At 37.9% G+C, this 12,359-nt stretch overlaps 1 protein-coding gene across 2 annotated transcripts in view; it reads right to left on the bottom strand.

The window, feature by feature from the left end:
• Window positions 1-207: 207 nt before the first annotated feature.
• The window catches only part of LEF1 (lymphoid enhancer binding factor 1), a 175,525-nt gene continuing 163,373 nt past the window's right edge, over window positions 208-12,359 (bottom strand). For both annotated transcript variants that reach the window (XM_053703528.1, XM_053703527.1), the window contains one exon: window positions 208-1,839. The gene's annotated coding sequence lies outside the window, so the exon portion shown is untranslated. The remainder of the gene's footprint in view (window positions 1,840-12,359) is intronic.

Here is a 12,359-nt window from a genome sequence, read left to right on the forward strand (position 1 = left end):
ACTTTTAGATACAAAAAAATGACTTTAATGCTCCTTTAATGGGAAAAAACAGCAGTCATATTGCAATAATCACTTTCACTAACTTACTGCTATAATTCAACTCTTTTTCTTTTAATGGCTTACAAATAAATAACAATGTATAATATTTAATTTCTTAAGTATGTTATGAAATATAAAGGACAAAAATATCAGACTTTAGCAAATAAATTGACTGACTTTTTTTTGTTTTATTACAAAGCTTTTTTTTAAAAAAAAACAAAAAAAAAACATATGCTCAGCACATTAAAGCAAATTGGAATGACAAAAAAAAAAGTTTTTTGACAGTTTTCTTTTGGCAAAGCCTGTGCTTTACTAATAAAAAGAGGGATACATCAAAAAATTTCTTTTTTTCAACAACTGGCATTAAATCCCACTATAGGTCAAAATAATAATAGTAAAAAAATAATAATAATAAAAAAAAAAATATGCAAAACAAATACAATACAGTACAATTTACGATTGTTACAACTAATTCAAGTGCTGGGCTTTCTTTACAATGTATGAAGGGAGAATACAAAGAAACTTGTTGCCATAAAGGGGTCAATTTATCAAGCTCCGTACGGAGCTTGATGCCCCGTGTTTCTGGCGAGAAACAGAAGTTATGTAGCAGTGGTCTAAAGACCGCTGCTCCATAACCTGTCCGCCTGCTCTGAGGCGGCGGACAGAAATCAACCCGATCGAATACGATCGGGTTAATTCACACCCCCTGCTAGTGGCCGATTGGCCGCAAATCTGCAGGGGGCGGCATTGCAAATGATAAATGCCGATAGCGTATGCTGTCAGCATTTATCGATGTGCAGCGGACATGATATGCTACATCGTATCATGTCCGCTTGCACATTAATAAATTGACCCCTTAGTCTTATTTGGAAGATGATGTTGATTTAAAATATTTTTAAATACACAGCTCAAACAAGCCTTTATTAAGGAAATTTTGTGTTAAATATAAAACCTAAAAGAAAAATAGCTAATTAGGAAACAAAAAGGGTATTACTCGTTGACTCTTTTGCTGTAAGAGGCACTCTTGCATTTAGAGACCCCATTGTTTATAAGATGAATTTTATTTTTTTTAATTAAGTAACATTTTGTATAAAACTACAAAAAAAAAAGTCTGTTAGGTATTGGACGCAAAAAGAACATAACAAAACATTGTTTGCTTTGCCAATCAAGACCCTAAATGTAGGAACACCAGATTTATCAAAAAAGCCATATTTTCATGCATGTTTCCTCAAGAAAGGAGGGAAATTTACCCCCACTAATAAAATATACATCAATCGATCCTCAAATCTGATATATAAAAGCATTCAAGTTTTATGGAAAAGAAAACAAAAAACAATACGATGGTTTAAAAAAAAAAAAAAAAACCTTAAAAAAAATTGATCCTTTTGCTCCATACTTAAATAAAAGAGGTTTATCTGGGACAGAATGTCTCTTCAATGTTTCTTGTCCAAGATCTGCACTGTTTGGTCTGCACTGTGGCTGGATTAGTTAGGGAACGTCACACACGCGCTGAGACATGAAGAAAGTGAAAAATAATGGGTTATGCTGACAACTCCGTGTCTTCCTGTCCAGGGAATATGGTGTGAAGGCGGGTCGGGTACAGGGGGTGCCAGACTTCAGGCAGTGATTGTCTATACGGTAATGTCTCTAGCAGTAACATATTAATGTCATTACACAGCCTCCTTGGGGAATTGCAATGCTGTTTATAGAGACAGACAGTTTAACAAGCTTCCATCTCCAGAAGGGCTCCTGCTGGTGCAGCCTTAGCTTTGCAAGTTGAGAATGCATTTTTCTTTCCTCCTTTAAACAAAACAAAAATAAACAAGTGTTATCACATTCTTTGTCTAACAAAATTCTACAAAATATATAGGTGACAGAATTGCATCTCCACACATCTTTTATAATGCATTGTGTAATTTATCAATCAATCATTATATGTACAAGGATATATCCAAAAAGGAGGAGCACCCTACATACATTTGTGCATGTGCATTGTTTAATTTATTAATCAATAATTAGATGTACAAGGATATATCCAAAAAGGAGGAGCACCCTACATACATTTGTGTATGTGCATTGTGTAATTTATCGATCAATCATTATATGTACAAGGATATATCCAAAAAGGAGGAGCACCCTACATACATTTGTGTATGTGCATTGTGTAATTTATCGATCAATCATTATATGTACAAGGATATATCCAAAAAGGAGGAGCACCCTACATACATTTGTGTATGTGCATTGTGTAATGTATCAATCAATAATTAGATGTACAAGGATATATTAAAAAAAGGAGGAGCACCCTACATACATTTGTGTATGTGCATGTGTCTGTGCATGAATGTGCATGTGCATCAATCAATACATGTATGTTCATAAACTTACAATGCAAACATTAAAATATCATACAATGGATGCAATTCTTATCCTTTTAAAAAAATGCATTTAATTAAAAGTCTGGGCCTGATATTCATAACCCCATCGGCATGGAGAGAAATCACACAAAATCTTTGAGATTTTTTTTAGACCTTGCATTGTAATGTAGGAGTCTCTGTTTCACATAAAGAGCACTACATAGCAACATAAACATGTCTCAAGATAAAATTTGTCTTTAGACCGCTGCTTCATAACTGGTGTTTCTGGCGAGTCTGCAGGCTCGCAAGAAACACGGGGCCTCAAGCTCTATCCGGAGCTTGATAGATATGCCCCAATATATCTGAGCTGTCCTTTGCATGCAAGGAGATATTATACGTATATTCTTGAATATACGGTAATAAGGGTATATTATATTTAAAAGGGCATACATGTGCAAAAAGAAATTACTCAAATGTGTTAGAGCTTTATAATATTGCAATCACCAGCTAGTTCCCAGTGGTACATTGCTGTTCCTGAGCCTACCTAGGTATGATCTTATATAAAGAATACTAAAATAATAAAATAAACTGGGTTCCCATTAATGTGTTCCAATGGCTTGCTATACCAGCTGTATAAAATATATTGCAAATTGCTCCTTTATGTTTATTTTTATATGAGATAGCTGTTTTGATAATTGAAAACACAGCCCTTTTAAATGGGATAAGCTTACAGAAAGAGCAAATATCCTTATATTATTTATTTGCCTAAACACACATGCCTCCTGATCTTATATCTTTGTCAATACACAAAGGCTGATAATTAGGGCCTGATGGTCAAAGATTCTCCTGCTTGCACAGAAATTGTTAGATATGTGCATTTGTGCACATCTGGTGCTAACAAATGCAGAAGAAAGCTGCCACAAGGTGTATTTAGCCCTTTCTAGAGCCTGATTTATTCTTGTGAAAGTGCAGCACACTGAGATCTATGCAAATCCAGATCTTTACAAGATTAAATCCATCTATGAAAAAGAGCTGAATGTGGCTTGCGGCCGCTTTCTTCCGCATTCATTTTAAAATAACTTTTTTACCATTCCTGCTGCATGATATAGAAAAGGTGCAGGGGGTGATTTGCAGCTTAATCTAAGGTAAGACTTTAAGATGATCAAGGTGTAGACTGTCCCTTTAAATTGTTGAAGGTTTTCTAAAGGATTGTGATTGGCCCCATAGTTGAGCAGTGTGATGGTTAAACATATTTAGGGTCAGTAATGCATAAATAATGTGCTCTGATAACAGCATGTCCGTTTTGTATTAGAGAAGAGAGTACACTGATCACTTATTATAACCAAAACACACTTATTCTTAGGGGAACAGATTTCTAAGTCCCCTTAAAATGACATCACTAAATCAACATGACATTGAGAAATACTGAAACATATATAGTCATAAAAAACATAATTTGTATTCATCAAATTGAGAATGGTTTGGATCCACAGAGTGTCAATACTTTTCTAACAACAAAGCGTCATCCCACTATGCTCAAGACAAAGTCTTACAAAAAAAAATCTCCAGAGCACTTTTTTTTTTTACATTGTAGAATCGTCTCCTGTCATGGAGATGAAAGAGTTGCAGAATCCACTTTTCAAGACAAGTGAAACGTAGGCCAAGCAAACTGCAGAAAAAATACTAGCAAGCGCACCCCACAGATTTTATTTACTTTGAGTCTTTTCATCCCAGATGTTCAAAGGGTTTGGTTCAGGTTGTTCTTCCTGGGAAGGTTTTCCTCTCAGTCTTACATGAAAACATTGGGCTTCCTGTCGAGGAATGGCCTGGAGGCGCCAAGCCAGTAAGTTCACAACAGCCTGATACAAGACTTGTGATTCAGAGCTGCTCCCGATTAGAAGCCAGGAATGTCTACTGGGCTGAGAAAAGTAAAGATCTGCTCTGTTCAGACCATTTCTGCCTTTGAAGTCAGAAGGTTATAATAACTGTGTCAGACCTGCGCCAGACCTCTGCTCTGTGACAGGGGCCATGAAATCTTATGGAATTAAAGGAGCCTCTTATTTCAATGCCTATGTTTCTTACCATAAAAAGGGCCAAATATTCTGAAATGTAGAATATTGTATCACACAAATTTAAAGGGATATGAAACAGTGCTCCTTTAGGAGAAAATATATGTTAAATCAAAGTAAATATAAGAGAAAGAGAATGTGTTTAAAACAGCAAAATTACTTGTTTTCTTGCAAAATGAGCACTTAGAAAATCTCAGTGTAGCCCCTGTCTTTAGTGAGATAAAGGAGCTTCCTTTATAAAACTTAAAGGGACAGTCAACTCCAATTTTTTTATTGTTTAAAAAGTTAGATAATCCCTTTATTACTCATTCCCCAGTTTTGCACACCCAACATGGTTATATTTATATACTTTTTACTTCTGTGATTACCTTGTATCTAAGCCTCTTTTGAGAGCCCCCTGATCACATGACTATGTATGTATTATCTATTGACTTGCATTTTAATCAATTAGTGCAGTGTCATCCACAACTCCACGAGAGAGAGCACAATGTTATCTATATGGCCCTTATGAATTAGCAGACTCTTGTGAAAAGCTAATAAAAAAGCATGTGAAAAGAGGCTGTCTGTAGTGGCTTAGAAATAAGCAGAAATTTACAGGTTTAAATGTTATAAAGTATATTTATATAACAATTTTGGTTGTGCAAATCTGGTGACTGGGTAGTAAAGGCGTTATCTATCTTTATAAACAATAACACTTTTGGTGTTGACTGTCCCTTTAAGTTCTACTGTAGCATCATTATTGCATCAAACATCCTCTACTGAGCATGGGCAAGAAACTGACTGCAGCTAGTGCATGTGTGCATTTCATGCACCCCTATCTAATTATGGTAAAGAAAGGCTGTTGCAAATGTGCAAACACATCATCACTGGAATACAGTGAAAGCTAGATTTCAACATGGCGGCACCAATGACTAGAGGGAGGAAGGGAATAAACTCAATTCTATGCTTATAAAATTTATTTAATGTCCCTTTAAAAATGTTATTTTGCAAAAAAATAGTTATGTAAAAGTTGTTTCAACTGAAACTTAAGCTAGCAAGAAATGTGATTTCTATCCACACCTCCCAACTGTCACTATTTGAGAGGGACAGTCCCTGATTCTGAGCCCTGTCCCTCTGAGACAGCCATATGTCCTTCTTTACAGAATTTCCCTTAGCCCCGCCCATAGGACACCTACAAACTGCCTTGACACACCCACAGACCACACAGAAACACCCACAATGCCCTATTTTTAAATGGAACAAAGAAAATAACTAAGACCAATGTACATTTAGGGCATAGGTGAGATCTTCCCTTGCTTAGTCAATGTGAATCATGAAGCTTAACTTCTGGTCTGCTTATGAGTCCTGAGGACAAATTTTAAAGGGCCATTTTACTTGAAAACTAACTGCACTGCATTGCTATATTTTTAACATAATTCTCTCTGACATTAAAAAAATAAAAAATAATAATGTAGCAAGTCCTTCCCTGGAAAAAAAATGTCCTTCCACCAATAGAGCTGCAGGAGCTGCTGTTATCACCGAATGAGTACACATCTGATACTGCAGTGTTATTTTCCACACAACTGCAACCAGCTTTTATTTAACATTGGCAAACCATGTGTTCATCATGTTTGAATTCTGGTCTTTATTGATATATTTTTAATACAATGTCCCTTTGCTTAGAATTGATAATTGAAAATATGACAGCCCTGATAACAAATGGGAACCAGCTGGGTAGGTGTTTAAAGAATAAAATGCAAACAAGCAGAAATGTCAGTAGATGAAACCACAACATGAATCAGGAGTGAATCATTCTGTAGGGCCAGAGTAATTGAGGAACGCCTTAGCACAGGATTCTGAAGGGCCAGAGACATTAAGGAACCCCTTAGTACAGAATTCTGTACATTGAGGAACACCTTAGCACAGGATTCTGATGGGCCAGAGACATTGAGGAACGCCTTAGCACAGCAATAAGACAATGGGGCCAATTTACCAAAGTGCGAGCGGACATGATACAATGTAATGTATCATGTCCGCCGTACATCGATAAATGCTTATCATTGCACAAGCAGTTCTTGTGATCTGCTTGTGCAATGCCGCCCCAGCAGATTCGCGGCCAATCGGCTGCTAGCAGGGGGTGTCAATTAGCCCGATCGTATAGGATCAGGCGGATTGATGTCCGCGGCTTTAGAGCAGGCGGACAAGTTATGGAGTAGCAGTCTTTAGACCAATGTTTCATAACTACTGTTTCTGGCGAGCCTGAAGGCTCACGTGGAAACGGGCAATTCGGCCTTCATGTCTGTTTGTGTAGGAATAGTGTCATTTTTCATGGGTTTAAACCTTGTGACCTTTCTGCACAAGGACCAGAGAATTTCCTAGGGGGCAATACTGCTATAATGGTATGATCTGTGCATGACCAGTACATACAGCACATAACTGTCTAACCTTGTGGAACAATTATTTAATAATATTAAATATATTATATATATAATATTATTATTATTATTCATGAACTCCAATATCTTTTTTATATTTTCAATCTCTATGAAGCTTTTTTTTTTTTTAAATGATTTTTAATAATTCTATTGCTTATTTAAGGGAAATAAAACAGACAGGAATGGCAAATTTTAGATTAGCATGCTGTTCACTTTTAAACCAAGCAAAATGTAAAGGGATGTTGTACTTTAAATTGTTTTCCCCTTAAAGGGAGAGTAAAGTCCAAATTAAACTTTCATTATTTAGATAGGGCACATCATTTTAAATGATTTTTTATTTACTTTTACCATAAAATTAGGCTTATAGGTTGATTTCTAAGACTCTACAGTCCACCTCTTATCTCACGTCTGGCTGTGAACAGCTAATAACATGTACTGTTTGTTCATGTGTGCCATATAGATAACATTGTGCTAACTCCCGTCAAGTTATTTAAGAGTCAGCACTAACTGCCTGAAATGCAAGTCTGTCAAAAGATCTGAGATAAGGGGCAGTCTGTAGAAGCTTATAGATACAAGGTAATCACAGAGGTAAAAAGTATATTACTATAATAGTGTTGGTTATGCAAAACTGGGGAATGGTAAATAAAGGTATCTTTTTAAACAATACAATTTTTGGTGTTAACTGTCCCTTTTATGTGTGTGCAATGGCTTGCTATACCAGCTGCAGATGATAAAATATATGGAAAATTGCTCCTTTATGTTTTTTTTTTCATTTGAAAAAAGTGTTTTGTTCATTGAAACCTTCAATCATTTGCTCTCAAAAACATGCCCATTTAAATGGACTGATTTTGCATGAGGAGCAGACTTTCTTATCTCTCTATACACATAGGGGCCCATTTATCAAGCTCCGGATTATGCTTGAGGGCCCGTGTTTGGCTCGCCAGAAACACCAGTTATGAAGCAGCGGTCTTAAGACCGCTGCTTCATAACCTGTTCGCCTGCTCTGAGCAGGCGGACAGACATCGCCGCAATTCAACCCGATCGAGTACGCAGGGGGCGGCGTTGCACCAGCAGCTCACAAGAGCTGCTGGTGCAATGCTGAATACGGAGAGCGTATTGCTCTCTGCATTCAGCGAGGTCTGTCGGACCTTATCCGACAGACTCTTATCTTATCTTTTTTAAATTTGAATACAATAAGGCTTTATAAGGCTCTTATCTTATCTTTATAAATTTGAATACAATGGTCAATACTGAAATTTTGAATTGCTAGAAAAAATTCCAATACATTTGAAATGTCATTGTGAAAACATTTAAGGGACAATGTATTTAGGCATACAGCTTTTAAGCGTTCACTGCATTACAAGTGCTGGGAACAACCTCATACTAGGATGTTTATTTCTGCTGCTGCCTCTTGCTTACATACTGTAATTTAATACACTCCTTTATGTAATTTAGTTAATAAGGAACACATAAAAAAGATGAGAAATACAGTTCAATGTGCCTTTAAAGGGACAGTCTAGTCAAAATTAAACTTTCATGATTCAGATAGGGCATGCAATTTTAAACAACTTTCCAATTGACTTTTATCATCAAATTTGATTTGTTCCTTTGGTGGTATTTTTGAAAAGCTAAACCTAGGTAGGCTCAAAATGATTTCTAAACCGTTGAAAACCGCCTCTTAGCATTTTGAAATTTTTTCACAGTTAGACAGTACTAGTTCATGTGTGTCATATATATAACATTGTGCTCTCTCCCGTGGATTTATTTAGGAGTCTGCGCTGATTAGCTAAACTGCATGTCTGTCAAAAGCACTGAGATAAGGGGGCAGTCTGCAGAGGCTTAGCTACAAGGTAATCACAGAGGTAAAACGTGTATTAATATAACTGTGTTGGTTATGCAAAATTGGGGAATGGGTAATAAAGGGATTATCTATCTTTATAAACAATAAAAGTTCTGGTGTGTACTGTCCCTTTAATGCTCAGTTCTAACTCAACTATATTTCATCATATAGAGTCATTGCATGGGTCTCTGACAGTGAGAAAAAACATTCTATATGATGAACAAATCTACCATTCTCTGTGATATTCTTGCAATTAACCAAACTATAAAATTAGAAAAGTGTGTGTGTGTAAGTTTGTAGTGGTAGTTACTAAACTATAAAAGTTATTATTGCCTTGAAATGCATTTCTTCTTCACTTAATAGTGAGCAGTTTGGCCGAACTCATCTAGGAAGTAGCTATGTTCTTGCAAGATATAACTACTACCAGAAGTGTATCAGACAATTAAGATATTTTTTTATTTAATCATGTTTTTCTGTATCTAAAGCTAAAGTATGTTTCTTTAATTAAACTTTATGTGCAGCAGTCTTACTAAGTCTTCTGGCTCAATACACAGCCTGTTTGTGTTTGTGAGCTGCTTTAACTGCTGTTCCTAATTTAAGAACAGCTTATTTCTCTGTCTTGTGACAAGTCATCTTTGTTTGACAATCTACCAAAAGAATACACTGCTTTTTGCAAACACAATGCAGCATCTCCACGCAGCAGAGACAACCATCAGCTGCACCTACAAAGAGACACAACTGTGGCACTGCTCAGCCGATAGAGAGCAGGTCATATCAGGATTCTTTTCACAAAACCACAGGCATGTAACAAGCAGACTCAGGACTGCCCACATCTGAGACTTCACTGGGGGCTTTTTGCTGAAGTCTTGCCAAGTCAGGCATGCTGCTACTCGGCCCAATCCACAAGTAACGTCGGCACATTCAAAAGCAGCAATTACAGCACTCTGGCTGTGGTTAGGCTTCAAAGGAAGAGCTGCGAGTCACATTTTTACATATGTGAAGTTCTAGGCTCAGTGCTCAATAAAAGCCACTGTGTACTTATTATTTGTATTCCATACTTAATGCCACTGCTGTCAATTTATCGATAGAAACAGAAGCCAACTGCTGCCTTGCTGCTCTTTTTCAAGATGCCAATGCACTTATATTAGATAACAGTGATGTAATACACTCAGGCACGCAACTCATTCCTAAATCACTATTTATTTGCTCTACAAATGCCAGGATCATAGCATCATTTAGAAAACATTGTTTGTGCCCCTATAATATACATGTGTGTATGCATATTTCACCAAATAAGATAGCATGCTAATAGCTGTTGTCATTGGGTTGCTAGGTGTCCAGTATTCAACCGGACAGTCCAGTATTTTAGCAGGCTGCCCAGTAAAATCTATACAAACATACTGGACACTTAAATGTACAGTCCTTAAATGTTAGCTTAATATAAAAGGCCTCCTATGCCTAAATGTATTACACATATGGAGCACAAAGAAGTGAGGGGCAGTTACAGAGGTCAAATCACTTCTGTTTATGTGCGTTACTGGCAGCCAAAGAGGTAAAAATATTGATTTGTATGTTACTGGCAGCAAAAGGTTAAAATTACTGCTCAGTTGTGAAAAATATACATCATGGGATCAAGAGAAGGGGCTAAGGTAGAGCTTTTTTTTGGGGGGGGGATTATGTGACCTCAAATACCGTGGTGCTCATTCAATAACAGATTGTCTAGTATTTTTGTGGCGGACAGCTAGCAACCCTATTGATTATACAAACTTATATGATATATTAATAATTCTTTATTTCTGATATAACATTTGTGAAGTGTGAACAGTGTAATTAACTTCTTTGTTGCATAAACCAGCAGTACCATATATACAGTGTTTATCAAAAGAAAAATCAGACTTAGGGGCCTATCTATCAAGCTCCGAACGGAGCTTGACGGCCCGTGTTTCTGGCGAGTCTTCAGGCTCGCCAGAAACAGCAGTTATGAAGCAGCGGTCTAAAGAACTCTGCTCCATAACCCTGTCCGCCTGCTCTGAGCAGGCGGACAGAGATCGCCACAATTCAACCCGATCGAGTACGATCAGGTTGATTGACACCCCCCTGCTGGCAGCTGATTGGCTGTGAATCTGCAGGGGGCGGCGTTGCACCAGCAGCTCTTGTGAGCTGCTGGTGCAATGCTGAATACGAAGAGCGTATTGCTCTCCGTATTCAGCGATGTCTTGAGGACCTGATCCGCACTGTCGGATCAGGTCCGCAAGACATTTGTTAAATAGGCCTCTTATTCTCTTCAATGCCAGCTAAAATATGTAATTCTAATGTCCTGCATCACAAATCAGTGGTTTAGTACTGCTAACACTTGCCACAACAAACTTATGGATAGGGTTTATGGGAAAAATTAGAGTTTCAATGATCGGAAGCATGGAATTATGGGACTTGGTGTAACTGTCTGCTAGTGTGTAAGAGTCACACCCCGTGGAAGAATCTTTACAGATTATCCAACAAACCTGAGGGAGTTTCTTATCAGCCAGTGAGCAAAGCTGAGGGAGTTTCTTATCAGCCAGTGAGCAAAGCTGAGGGAGTTTTTTTATCAGCCAGTGAGCAAAGCTGAGGGAGTTTTTTATCTGCCAGTGAGCAAAGCTGAGGGAGTTTCTTATCAGCCAGTGAGCGAAGCTGAGGGAGTTTCTTATCAGCCAGTGAGCAAAGCTGAGGGAGTTTTTTATCAGCCAGTGAGAAAAGCTGAGGGAGTTTCTTATCAGCCAGTGAGCAAAGCTGAGGGAGTTTCTTATCAGCCAGTGAGAAAAGCTGAGGGAGTTTTTTATCAGCCAGTGAGCGAAGCTGAGGGAGTTTCTTATCAGCCAGTGAGCAAAGCTGAGGGAGTTTCTTATCAGCCAGTGAGAAAAGCTGAGGGAGTTTTTTATCAGCCAGTGAGCGAAGCTGAGGGAGTTTCATATCAGCCAGTGAGCGAAGCTGAGGGAGTTTCATATCAGCCAGTGAGCAAAGCTGAGGGAGTTTTTTATCAGCCAGTGAGCGAAGCTGAGGGAGTTTCTTATCAGCCAGTGAGCAAAGCTGAGGGAGTTTTTTTATCAGCCAGTGAGAAAAGCTGAGGGAGTTTCTTATCAGCCAGTGAGCAAAGCTGAGGGAGTTTCTTATCAGCCAGTGAGAAAAGCTGAGGGAGTTTTTTATCAGCCAGTGAGCGAAGCTGAGGGAGTTTCATATCAGCCAGTGAGCAAAGCTGAGGGAGTTTCTTATCAGCCAGTGAGAAAAGCTGAGGGAGTTTTTTATCAGCCAGTGAGCAAAGCTGAGGGAGTTTCATATCAGGCAGTGGGATAGATTTATTAAGAGGTTGTAGACTTGCTCATTTGGTCCCACAACTGACATGTATTTGCTTCCTAAACCCTCTATAGCAACTTAGAAATGGCGGATAAAAATCATTCTGGACTGATTTAACTTGCTTGTAGACTTGCTCATTTGATCCCACAATTGACATTTATTTGCTTCCTAAAACCCTCTCCAGCAACTAAGAGATGGCGGATGAAAATAATCCTGGACTGATTTAACCGGGGTGATTGACAAGCCCTGCTATTGTGCAATTGGCGGCACCTATGTAATGCTTAATAAGGGGAACAAATGCAGCCCAAAATTT

This window comes from Bombina bombina, chromosome 2 (assembly GCF_027579735.1).
Source record: "Bombina bombina isolate aBomBom1 chromosome 2, aBomBom1.pri, whole genome shotgun sequence".
Lineage (NCBI taxonomy): Eukaryota > Metazoa > Chordata > Amphibia > Anura > Bombinatoridae > Bombina > Bombina bombina.